The sequence below is a fragment of the Echinops telfairi genome, unplaced genomic scaffold (assembly GCF_000313985.2).
Source record: "Echinops telfairi isolate 266 unplaced genomic scaffold, ASM31398v2 ScPeMD7_7469;HRSCAF=8507_1, whole genome shotgun sequence".
NCBI lineage: Eukaryota > Metazoa > Chordata > Mammalia > Afrosoricida > Tenrecidae > Echinops > Echinops telfairi.
This window is the reverse complement of record NW_022111373.1, coordinates 120,991,139-121,004,288: the sequence shown is the minus strand read 5'-3', so window position 1 is coordinate 121,004,288 and position 13,150 is coordinate 120,991,139. Positions and strand designations below refer to the sequence as shown.

The following is a 13,150-nucleotide window of genomic DNA, read 5'->3' as shown; positions in this document are numbered from 1 at the left end:
CATGTAACTACCAAATAACACACCTTGTCACCTTTACACCTTTACACAACCCTTTAACCATACATAATTCTAAAACAAAGACAGTAGTAAAATCATATTTACCCCTAACATGATACAAATAACAGGTATAACTGAAAATGCACCAACCTAATTTAAACCTTATATTCTATAAGTTAACAAAACAAAACAAATCTGAGCCTAAAAATCACAGAATCATAAACACTTAAGCCTTAATCCTACAATCCTATCAGGTACTTCCCCCATCTATAAAAGTCTGTATGCCATCTACTTCATGCTTTATCTACCCGCGTTTTGGGCACCCAACTTCTAAACTACTCGTTTCTGTTAACTCAGTGCTCCTAGGAGACAAGCATGATCCTTGATATAAAGGATCTTCATTCCAGTGGAAATCCTGTAAGTCTGCCTCCATGTGATTGTTAGTTGGCATGGAGTCATTTCTGGCTCCTAACACCTCTGTGCACAACAGAACAACAGAGGAGACACGGTGCAGCACTGGGCCAGGCTCACAATCATTGCTGTGCTTGACCCCATGGCTGAAGCCACTGTGTCGATCCATCTAGTTGAGGCCTTGCTCTTTTTCACTGTCCCTCTAATGTACCAGCTTGCTGTCCTTTGTAAGGACTATTCTCTCCTGACAACATGTCTGAAGTGTGTAAGATGAAGTCTTTCCATCCTTGCATCCAAAGAGTTCTCTCGCTGTGTTTTTTCCAGGGCAGATTGGTTTGGCCTTTTAGCAGTCCATGGTGGTTTTGATATTCTTCTCCAGCACAATTTAAATGTATGCATTTTCCTTTGGACTTCTTTTTCTTTATTCAATGTGTATTTCCCACACTGGTTTTCCTTCTTCCAAGAACCCAGCCTAATACAGGATTATAACTACACCTTGAGATTTAAAAAACATGTCCTCGGAGGACACACTTCACTTGCTAACATGCAACCTTTTGCAGCCAAAATCTATGTCCTTGTCTCTGGCAAACCACAGTCACCCCATCACATAATTTCCAAATTCATTCTCTAGGTTCTAGATGGAATCCCCCTAAGCCCTAATTTTTAACTCTGCTTGCCAGGTCTTCAGGGATGGAAGCTTTATTTCTTAGTTTTAGACAGCCCCATAATCCTAGTCCACTTTAGGGCTGACATCACCTCCTCAGTCCCAGCAGTCTGTCCCTTGGGAATGGACGCCCATCCTTTCAACTTTGAGTGATGTCCATCCCCTTCTGGAAAAAAAACAAAAACAAAAAACTCACTGCCATTGAATCATAACGACCCATGGAGGACAGGGTGGAGTTCCCATGACTGTAACTGTTCACTGGAGTGGAAAGCCGTGTCTTTCTCCTGAAGAGCAGCTGGTGGTTGTGAACTATCGACCTTGTGGACACCTTACTGACATTCCCGCACTACAGAACCACAGAACCATGTTGTAAAAAATCCAACTCTTTAAAACTAGAAAGCTATGGCCCCATTTGAGAACCGGATCATGGCTCACCTTTTGCAGCCAAAAAGGTCCTGCCTGCTTCCTGTGGTCTTTCAAACAGTCCTGCTGATCTCTGAGCAACCTCAGGTGTGGTCTTTTCTTTCCCTGGAGGTGATCACTTGCAGCTCCTTGGGTATGTTTCCTGGCTGTAGAATGAAAAAACTCAGAAAGTGGTCCTTCCTTTTCCTCTTTCTAAGTCCCTTCAGTCTAAATAGATGGGGTTTCTTCTTGGTAATTGGTCATTGGGTAGACCAGCAGTCACAGCCTTCATCTCATTAACAAAAAATGATGTAACCACATTATTGGTGAACATGTGTTCTTAGATTTCACCATGGAATTTTCCAAATCTTTAAATTCTATTATATTTTCCAAAGTTTATGTGTTTCCTCTTAAATGTTACTATAAGTGGAAAAGAGAAATCCTTTAAGATACCTGTTTGTAAATCGGTCAGATACCCAAGTTCATCACTTAAAAATTCTATCTTCCTCCAAACATTTGGACATTTTTCAGATAAGTTCTTTGACACTGAATAAAAGTATCTCTCATCCTTTGTCGTTCAGTGGCATATTTGCAATTTTATTTTAAAGACTGCACATTTAATATCCATATTTCTAGCAAAAATTTCTTGGTGGTACCATATGTATTACCTATGATACAGGATTTATAGATCTTTCCATATCCTTCTAGGAGTCTTGGTGGGTTAATGGTTGGTCTGATAACTGCAAGGTCACCCGTTCAAAACCAACACACTCCTTGGGAGAAAGATGGGGCTTTCTTCTCTTGTTCAGAGTTACAGTCTTGGAAATCCACAGGGGTAGTTCTAGCCTTATAGTGTCTCCATGTGTCAGAACTGACTCGAAGGTAGTAAATTTTCATTTTATTCTGAGCCCTTTGGAGAGTTGCCTTTGATGTTCATAGTTATTAAAATAGTTTCTTCAAGACAATCTATGTTTTCACTGTTAGACACTTTAAAACTCTTCCACACTCTAACGAAAGACCAAAATCGCTTGCGCATTTTAGATCTATGTTAGAACAGCACCCGACTCTGCCAGTGCCATAATGTCTTGGTTACTGTAGTGATTTCACAATAGAAATAACCATAAGTGGGTTGCTTTAGCAAGCGTACATTTATTTTCTCACAATTGAAAAGCTTAGAAGGCTGTAGTTAGAGCTTTGATTGGAGGAAAGTCTATCTCTGTCAGCTCTTGAATAAGGACCTTGTCTCTTCAGTTACTTGGCTTGGAGATACGCATATGTCTTGGCACCCATCACACTCAACATCTCTCTGCTGCTTGTTGAATCTCTCTGATAAGAATGATTCGAGATATACCCCATACTAATCCTACTTAAGTAACATAACAAAATAACCCCTTCCAAAATGGGATTTTAACCACTGCCATAGAAGTTAGGATTTGATGTACATAACGGGGGAGGGTCTTGGGGAGGGCCACAATTTAATCCATAATAAACGAGGTACACAAAATTTTATTTTAGGAGAAGTTATTTAGCCAAGACCTAATGGATGAGAAGAAGACAATTTTGAAAAGAAAATCAGGAATTGTGCAGAGAGCCTGCAGAAGAACTGATCTTTTTATCTTTCTGTAAACACTGTGAAGCCATTTAGCCCTTGGTGTGCTCAAAGAACAGAAGAGAAGCCAGTGCAGTTGAAGTCAGAACACAGCAGGAAAAGAGAGTCCTGAGATTAGCTAGGATCATTAGATCCAATAATTGTAGTGCAATTGGAAGTGCTTTTTCACAAAGGAAAGTGGCATTATCCAACGCATGTTGCAAAAAGGTTGTTGTAGTGAAGCAATAAAATACAAAATCCAAGGTAGAGGTCACCGCGTCTTTTAAACAAGACAGAAGGAGAACTGGGTGAAGGGCAATGCTCAAAAGTGAATTCAAGGTGTATATTAGCAGTACATCCTAACACAGAGTATTGGAGAGATGACCGTAGTAGATGAAAATGATCAACCTGACTTGAATGGTTAAAAGCTTGTCACGTGATCTCCCCTCTGATATACTTTGGACTCGATCTGGTTTTCAATATTTGATGTGGGTTTTTGTAAGGTGTGTTTGTTTTTCATATTGGGATTTATCTCTGATGGGTTGTCACAGTGGGTAGCCTTCTTGAATCTTTGTTATGTTTTTCTGTTTTTCGGTATATAAAGCCCCGGTTGATAAGCTTATAGAGACAACAATTAGAATACGAGTCCCTGGAGGAATTGGTGAGGGGTGCATATGGCTGGGAAGGGGGTGAATAACTGCGAGCTGATATCAAGGAGTTCAAGAAGGAAGTAAAGAAAATGTTTTGAAATTGATTGTGCTAGCAATTGTATAATACTGTTTGATGTGATTGGACTATGGAATGATATTATGTCTGGATTATCTCTTCATAAAATGTTTTGAAGAAAAACGAAGAAGAAGAAGAAAGTCCTAACGGACCGGCAGATGAATTGAATGTAAAGGATGAGAAAGACAGAAAAGTCAACGATCGAGGAAATAAGAAGATAGTGAAGACACCGCGGTTCTCAACCTGTGGGTCGCGACCCCTTTGGGGGGGTCAAACGAATGCCCCTTTCACAGGGGTCGCCTGATTCATAACAGGAGCACAATTACAGTGATGAAGTAGCAATGAAACTAATTTTATGATTAGGGGGGTCACCACAGCATGAGGAACTGTATTAAAGGGTTGTGGCATTAGGAAGGTTGAGAACCACTGGCTTAGAAGAAAATTAAGCTATAACGTAGAAATCAAGACTTAAGCTGTAAGCATGTAACTTTGACATACCTGTGACACACAGAAGTGAGGATGCCAAGAAGACCTGTCATAAACCCAGAACATACATTTGGTTAGAGGCATAGAATTGTGAATTGTTGGCATATAGATGGGCTGATACTTTGACTAAATGTCATCACCTAATTGTAGCTTAGATGGAAATAAAATCACACACAGATCGAAGCCCCTGGATTATGAGTGTTGGATATAATAAACTAGTATCATGAATAAGATGAAGTAGCTAACAGGTACATATGGGGGGAAATTAGGAGAAAATTTTATTTCAAAACTTGAAATAATACTTTGCAAGACAACGGAGTGATCAACCAATTCACATGTTTCTGAAAGCTCAAACGTGGCAAGGTCAAGAAATATAAGATCACAGGATTTAGTGACATGGTACACTTTCTGCTGATTTTGACATTTAAAGTTTCACTGGAGAGATGGAATTAGAAACCAAATTTAAATGGGTTGATGCCTGAATTAAGAGAGAAAAATTATCATCTAGGAGAGAAAGAAAGGGAAAAGGAACTGACGAGCAAATCAGAGAATTAGCTAGATATTGACAATCACGATGATTAATTCCCAATAAAGATTGATGAAATGGACAAGTAATTGCTCCCGAGGCATATTTAGATGTGTAGATGGTTAAATTCTTCTGTGGCTGCCACTTTACAGGAAGACAGGAACAGTACGGATGTAGAAGAATGTTTCAAGAAAATGATACACTAGTGGATTTTAACTTCAGAACGTGCACTAAGAATAGACCCGAAGAAGGGAGAGGCTAACATTTTCTCAGGAAGTCGCCATTGAAAACATCATAAATAGCAGCAGAACGCTATCATCTACTAAGAATTCTGAAATTATTGGACAAACTCATTAAGACCACCTGCAATAAAATGTGCCTGAAGACAAGAATGGTTGTAGCAGGGAGCTGCCAAGGGTTCAAGCCAGACTCAGCAGAGGACGGGGAAACAAGGAATATCATTGCTGATGTCAGATGAACCTTGGCTGAAAGCAGAGGATACCAGAACTATGTTTTCCTGTGTTTTCTTGACTGTACCCAGGCATTGACTATGCCAAGACAATGACTGTGATAACAAACTATGGATAGCCTTGAGAAGAATGGGGATTCCATAACACTTCATTGTGCTCATGCTGAATGGATACATGGAACAAGAAGAAAATGTAGGAATAGAACAAGAGAATACTGTATGGTTTGAAACTGGGAAAAGTGTGTGTCCGTGTTGTATCCTCTCACCATACATACTCAAGACTGACTCAATTGCACCTTACAATAACACATCAAATTTAGCATTATTTTAAGTCTTATAAAAACCTTGCTACCTTACATACATTCCACTTTTACATTGGGATACAATTAAGTACCTATTGACAAATTTCAGTTCATATTTTGGAGAAATGTTTTGTAATTTGTATATTACATTCTGTTGTTATTGCATGATTTCCAATTCTAAGGACTGGTCTCTCTTGATAACAGTTAAAGTACATGAGCCGAAATATATTCTAGCTTCTACAATATTGTCTGCCTATACTTTTCTCAGGAGAGTTCTGTTTGTTCTTTTGGCAGTACATGGTACTTTCAACATTCTTTGCTGACATCATAATTCAAATGTATCAATCACTATTTGATCTGCCTTAGTCAATGTCCAACTTTCACTTACATATGAGACGCTTGAAAATATCATGGCTTAGGTCATGCACACTGTGTTAATCCGGGTTGACTAGAGAAACAAATCCAGGGAGACTCGTGTATATGGAAGAGCTTTATATACAAGAGCAATTGAATATTGAGAAAACATCCCAGCCTGATCCAGGTCAATTCCATAAGTCTGACATTAGCCTGTATGTCCAGTACTGGTCTGTAAATACCTCTTCAGACTCACACAACAAATGCAACGGTGCCGACTGCAGGAAGCTCACAGGCCAGTGGGTGAAAAGTCTTGTGGATCCAGTGGCAGTGGAAGCAGCTTAGTGCTGGCATGGGTCTTCACATGGCTCCTCCAGCTCCAAGGCTCTGGCTGCCATCAGCATAGCTCCATGTGGTTTGTCAACAGGAATGTCTCCCAGGGAGTGAGTGAGCATTCCCCCTCCAGTGAGCTATTTACCTTCTTAGGGGCTCCAAAGGAGGTCATCAAGCTGTGATCTGATTGACATGCTAAGCTTCACCCCATTCACTCCTCTCAAGTTGACAGCAGATTATGTAAGGACCACACACCCCTTAGTCCTCAAAGTAACATTTTTGCTCTTCAAGACTTCAAAACTGCCATATCCAACAGATTTATTCAATGCAATGTGCTGTGTGGTGTCTTCACTGCTGCTTCCATGAGAATTGATTATGTATCCAAGCAAGGTGACACCTTTGACAACTTCAGTCTGGTCTCTGTTTATCATGATGTTAGCCAGTGGTCCAGTTGTGAGGAATTTGGCTTTCTTTACATTAAGTTGTAACCAATACCGAAAGCTGTAGTCCTTGATGCTCATCAGCAAGAACTTCAAGCCCTTCTCATTTACAGAAAGCAAGATTGTGTCATCTGCATAGTGAAAGTTGTTAATGAGTCTTCCTTCAATCCTGACTTCATATCCATTTTCATATCGGCCAGCTTCTCAAATTATTTTCTCTGCATACAGAATGAATTCATGTGGTGAAAGGATACAATCCTAAATCACACCTTTGCTAATTTTAAACTATGCAACATTTCCTTTTTCTATTACCACAATTGGCAATATATATACAATTACCTTTTTAAGTTATTAAATATAAATATATCATTCAATTCTTAAATGCTGATATTTATTCAAATGGGTCTCATCTTACTTTTTTTATTTATGATTGGTTATGACTAGTCATATCATTTATAATACTTGGTTGAATTACTCTTTCTGTAAGCTACAAAGTCCTCTATGTCCTTAAAACTATTGAAGTTGCTTCTCGTCGCATTCTGGCCTTTATAGAAACTAGAAAATCCCCTAAGGGACACTGATTTCTCAATATCCCACTCAAGTGCAGGTTCTGTTATTGTTTGCTTGCTTTACAGCTATATAATCAGAGATATAGCTTCTTATCTTCCCATTGTCTGCCCATACCATTTATTCCCCATTTTCATGAAAAAAAATTCTGTATGTATTAAGGCTTTTGTCTTAATACCATCCAACCCCTTATTGGTTGCTGTAATCATGAAGCAGTGTTCTTTCTCCAGACTCCTCATCATGCCTTAAAGATCTTACTCTTGAAATCAATCTCATTACTTCAACCATCAATTAGAGTAACACAGTCATTTGCTTGGACCATGCCACTTTTGATGGAATGTTTAGGTAGGCTTTGCCATGGTCATGACATTTGATCAGGCTTTGAATAGAGAATTGGTAAGACAAGTTGATACCTCAATGCAAGGAAAATTAAATTTGAGGTAGTAAAAATGGTGCGAGTGTCATGTATGACCTCCTTTGGCCACATAAAGAAGGAGAGTCCAACTTCTTCTCATCCCAAGCCTTATTGCCAGAAGGCAGAGGTCAGACATGATTCTACTCTTGGTGCTTCTTTTCCTCTATTCTGACACCAACAGTTGCTCCCACAAGACTGTATGTTTCTTCTGGGAAATTGATAATCTTTTGCAATGGCCATACAGAAACAAAGACAGTATAATTATGGGAGTTAATTAGCGGAGTATGTTTGTCTGGGTAGATTAGAGAAACAAATCCAGGAAGACCCATATATGTATAAGAAAGAGATTCATATACAAGAGCAGTTGAATATTGAGAAAACATCCCAGCCCAGTCCAGATCAAGTCCATATGTTCAATATTAGCCTATATGTCTGATACCAATCTATAAAGTCCTCTTCAGATTCAAGAAATACATGCAATAATGCTGAATGCAGGAGGCTCACAGGCCAGTGGGTTGGAGGTCTTGTGGATCCAGTGGCATTGTAACCATCTCAGTCTGCAGGGGTCTCTACGTGGCTTCTCTGGCTCCAGAGGTCTAGTTGCATCAGGGTATGTTCATGTGGTTTCTCCAGCTCCCAGGGCATAGCACCATGTGTCTTGTCAGTAGATTGTCTCTCAGAGAGTGAGCAGTGAGAGAGTCTCTCCCATCTCCAAGGAAGAAATCCAGGAATTCCCAGAATTCTCAGGGGAAGATCATGCCCGCACAGAGGCCTTATTAGCTATGACCTGACTGACAGACTAGACTCCACCCCTTCACTCTTAATCCTCTCAAGTCCCAAAGTGACACCAGATTATGTCATTACCACAGGTAGTTAACAGGTTCCCACAATCCAAGATCAGAAAACATGAAGGATATAGCCTTGGTCCACAGAAACATCCCTCCACAGCCATGTGGTTCCTTGGCCTCTACCTCCAAACACCAGGAAGCCATCCCTCGGCTTTGTCTCAGAGTTTCATATTTTCAGCACTGCCCCTCTGTCCTATCTCCTGGTCTCTTTACCGAGACCTCTGGTCTCATGCTGGCTCCTTTGGTCCCATGGTCTCTGTGCCCCTGGTGTCAGCCACTGCCGTTTCATAAGGAGATTTCAAATGGTCTCCACTGGTGGCTTTTTTCCTTGATGGTCCTAAGATGTCCCTCTGTTCCTGCTTCTGAGATGGCTCATTTGTAGAGCCAGGGGAATGGCAATTCAACTGACCAACTCTCTTCATTAGTATTTAACATGCCCTCTATGCATGGCCCATGCAAACATTTGGTGGGATTTAAAGAGACATGGATAAAAGAGGCATATCAAGAAATTTCACTTTCCCACATAGGTCAAGAGTAAATACATGTTGAATTCCTTGTTCTTAACAAATATATATGTAATCAGTGAGAAGGATTTGTTTACAATTTCTAAGCAGATGATAAAGAATAGGGTTTTTAAGTGGTAGAAGTATGTTTTCTTATCACTAGAATAAAATTATCGTGGATTGAACACATATGAAATTTCTGGAAGTTTGAGTCCTGAAGTTTATATAATTTTGTAGAGTTTATAAAAATAATAGTTGAATAAATATTTCACCTTTCTAAATTTTACCAAAGCATATGACAAGGGGAAAATATTTCCAGAGGCTTGGATAGTTTCAGACTGAAACTTCAGCTTCATTAGCATTATGGTACATCTATCTCTGCAGGAACTTTGCATTCGAGAGAAAATCATTATTCTTCCTATTGTCCCTTCTGTTTATGACCTAATAAGGAAATGGCAGTTTGAGGTTAACACAGTGTTTTTTCTCGGCAAGCACCTAATTAATAATTGTACTATTCCATTCCAGCATGAGAAAACCAGGCCATTTTGGTGATATGGATAAAGCACTTGGGTGAAATTCAAGGACTCTAATTTTAGTTCTGTCATTTGCTAGCTGTGGGAGCAAAGGACAAGCCAACCAATCAATCTGACACTTTCTTCTTTTCATAGGAAAGGGTTGCATCAAAGCAGTGCTTCACTGACCATCTTTAACGTTTTCACCATATTAGAAAAACACCTATAATATAGTTTTCCTTACAGTGGTTTATTTTTTATTGCTCTTTTTTAATACTTGAATCTATTTAAACTGAACTCATCATATTTATTGATGCTTAGAAATAAGAATTGATATTGAAAATCTGGCAAATCAGTTTAATAAAATTTAGAAATATCATTATAGTCCAGCAACATTTTCTAGCTTGTAGAAATCTTTGAGCCCAAGGACTTTTTTCCACCTTTATTGCAAGAGATAACAAAGTACATGGGATTGATATTAGTTGGATTCAACTCAACAGCAATGAATTTGGTTTGATTGTTTTAACCAAATACCACGCTATTGGTAAAGATTTCATTAGCAGCAACTGGGTCCTTTTAATAATGGAATTAATGAATTGGAATTACAAAGGAAACCATTCTAAGACTTAACTTTACTTAGTGCTTTGTCTATCTACCACATATGGTAATTTTGGATGCCACTAGATTAGAGACCGTAATCTAGGAAAATATTATTTATTGATTATCATTTGTGATTTTGTGATTTAAATGTGTCTACTAAGTTTCGAAGCAGAGTCAGTGTGATGGTTAGAGATTCTGTCAACTAGACACTCCTGGGTAAGGGTAGGGGTAGAGCCCAGCTATCAATAAGGTGGCAGTCAATGACATCTCCTTACGAGTGTGAGATTTCGTATAAGAGAGAGAGACTGAGCAGAGTCCCATCCTCGTTGTCCTTTTGCCTTTGGCTGGAGCTGAATCTTGCATCTGATTCCTTGATTTCCTGTTCTGTTACATGCCCATCCCAGGAGCTGTCAGCAGACTACTCATGATAGATTCATTGGGCCAACTTTGGATTCATAATGACCTCGCCATCTGCCAGCCTTTCTCTCCACACCACCACCACCCAACCCAGCCCCACACTCCACCACTGTCTCTTCTAGTCATCTTGATCCAGTTCATCAGCTTCCATGAGTCAGGAGAAGCTTTACTTGAACTAGACTGGATTTAACTGTTTCTACAAATGTGTAAGCCATTTCTGGATGTAAATATATTTCTATTTATGAAGTACACATGATCTCATTGCGTCAGTGCCAACTCAATAACTACAGCAGCAACATGAAGACGCCTCCCATCGTGTGATGTTATGTGAGCATCCTGTCAGTTGGAAGAGGGATTTCCTTGGCAATGTGGCCTATATCCATTATTTTAAAAAAAAGAAAAAGAAAGAAAGAAAAGGATGTCCTATAAAAGATCTCTCTAGATCCTGCATTCATTTTGCATTTTCTGACCTCTTATTCTTGAGACATAGGAGGCCTTCAACCTGCTACTTGGCCCACAGATGTGGGACTTGTGAACCCTTGTAATTGGCCCACAGATGTGGGACTTGTGAACCCTTGTAATGGAAGTGAACCTACCTCCATCACTTCTCTGTCAGTTTGTCACACTGTGGTGGTCCTCCTCTTGGTCTGATGCTGGGATCTACGTCACTAGAATTTCAAATACCAGCAGTCACCTAAAGGGACCAAGTTTCAGTAGAGATTACAGACAATGAAGAAGGAATAGGCTGTCCACTTCAGAGGAATTAGCCACTGAAAACTTTATGGATAGCAAATGTGCTTATTCAAAGAGAGGAAGATTTGAAGCACTTGCTGCTGAATATCAAGGATGTCCATATTCAGTATTCTAATTGCTATACTGAATCCATTGGTGTGCAAAAGCCTTCGTGCCACAGTGGTTTCAGCCCAGCAGCCACACTATAGGAGAGAAAGGTCTGGTAGTTCCCCTAACTTAAGTATCACAACCTGTTACATCCTACGAGGGAGCTCTCCTCTGTCATGCTACTGTCAGAATGAATTGGACTGCAACCACTATTTTGTTTTGTTTTGCTTTTTAAAAATTTTTTAAATAGTTAGTGCAAATTGTTTTGTGCTAAACTTCTGATTGAAAGACTGATCAGTTGAATCCATGGATCAGAACCACAGAAAGATGCATTGATCTGATCCCATAAAATGAGAGTCAGGGTAACCCTGGGGACAGTTCTATTTTTATTATTTGAGGTTTTCAGGAGTTGGAATCCACTCCATAGGAACAATTATTTATTTTCTAACCATGTTAATTTTCACACACATTTCTTCGTAAAACATTCAATAACTCGTGTCAAAATTCAACCCTTACCTTACCTTAATGTGATATTAAGATTGGCTTATTAACAATTTTTATATGCTGATTACACGACCTTCATTGGTGAAAGTTAAGACTTAAAATATTTATGGCTAAAGATCTAAGACTGTAATATTCAGTATGCGTTGCAACTCAATGTTACAAAAAAACAAAACCCACACACTGGACCAACCGATAAGTTATGATAAAGAAAACATTGATGTTATCCAGGATTTTATTCAATTTGATGGCACGATCAATACTCATGGAAGCAGCAGTCAAAAATCAAATGATATATTGCAAGGCCAAATCTGCTGCAAAAGCCTAAAGTGTGTTTGACCAAGCCATGTTCTTTTCTTTCTTTCTTTCTTTCTTTCTTTGTTTTTTAATACTTGATATTTATTTTTTTCTGAGATACACCATATTATAATTCAACTAGAACACCACTCCAAAAATATGAAACACTTCACAAATTTGCATGCCATCTTTGCACAGGGGCCATGCTAATCTTTTCTGTATTGTTCCAATTTTAGTATGTGTGCTTCCAAAGCAAGCACAGCCATGCTCTTTTCATTAGCTCATATGCATGTGGAAATTAAACAATAGATAAGGAAGACAGGAAAAGAATTGATGCAGTTGGATATAGCGTTGGAGAAAAATATTGAATGTATTGAAAGATAGTCATAATGCTTCTGAAAAGTGAGAGTGGGCTTCCACTGTCACCCATAACATTGCACAAACCTCCTGGTTAAAATGTAGGCTCTAGTATTATTCCCTCCTCCCAGTTTGGATTTTATTATTTACAATCTTTGTATCACACAGGCTGATGTGCTTCTGTCATGTGGGTTTGGCTGACTCCACACTTATATGGCCACTTGTTTTGAGATGAGCCTTTAAGACCCCAGATGATACCTTTTCTAATATCCAGGCACCATCTGATTTCTTCACCAGACTTTGCTATAGGACCCATATTTTTATTGATCTCATGAGGACGAGTACCAAGCAGGGCCACGTCACAAGAACTGATTTTATTATATTAGGGTTACAGTCAAGTGAGAAGTTTATATATGTCATTGGTTCACTTTAGAGACATCATTGTCATTTTATTGGAGTCCATCATAAATTATCCCCATGTGGTATATGGTAATGCTATTTATTTTAACTATTTTTTAGGCAGTGGCATAGAATTTAAAAGCTGTTACAAAAAAGAATTTAAACATGTGTAGAACATCTTATTAGACTTCAATAG

At 39.0% G+C, this 13,150-nt stretch overlaps 1 non-coding gene and 1 pseudogene across 1 annotated transcript; both read right to left on the bottom strand.

Moving 5' to 3' along the window:
• The window catches only part of LOC115873757, a 156,741-nt pseudogene that overhangs the window by 71,567 nt on the left and 72,024 nt on the right, over positions 1-13,150 (bottom strand).
• Positions 12,352-12,458, bottom strand: LOC115873822. Its single transcript, XR_004048607.1, has one exon. It is a non-coding gene; the product is annotated as a U6 spliceosomal RNA (small nuclear RNA).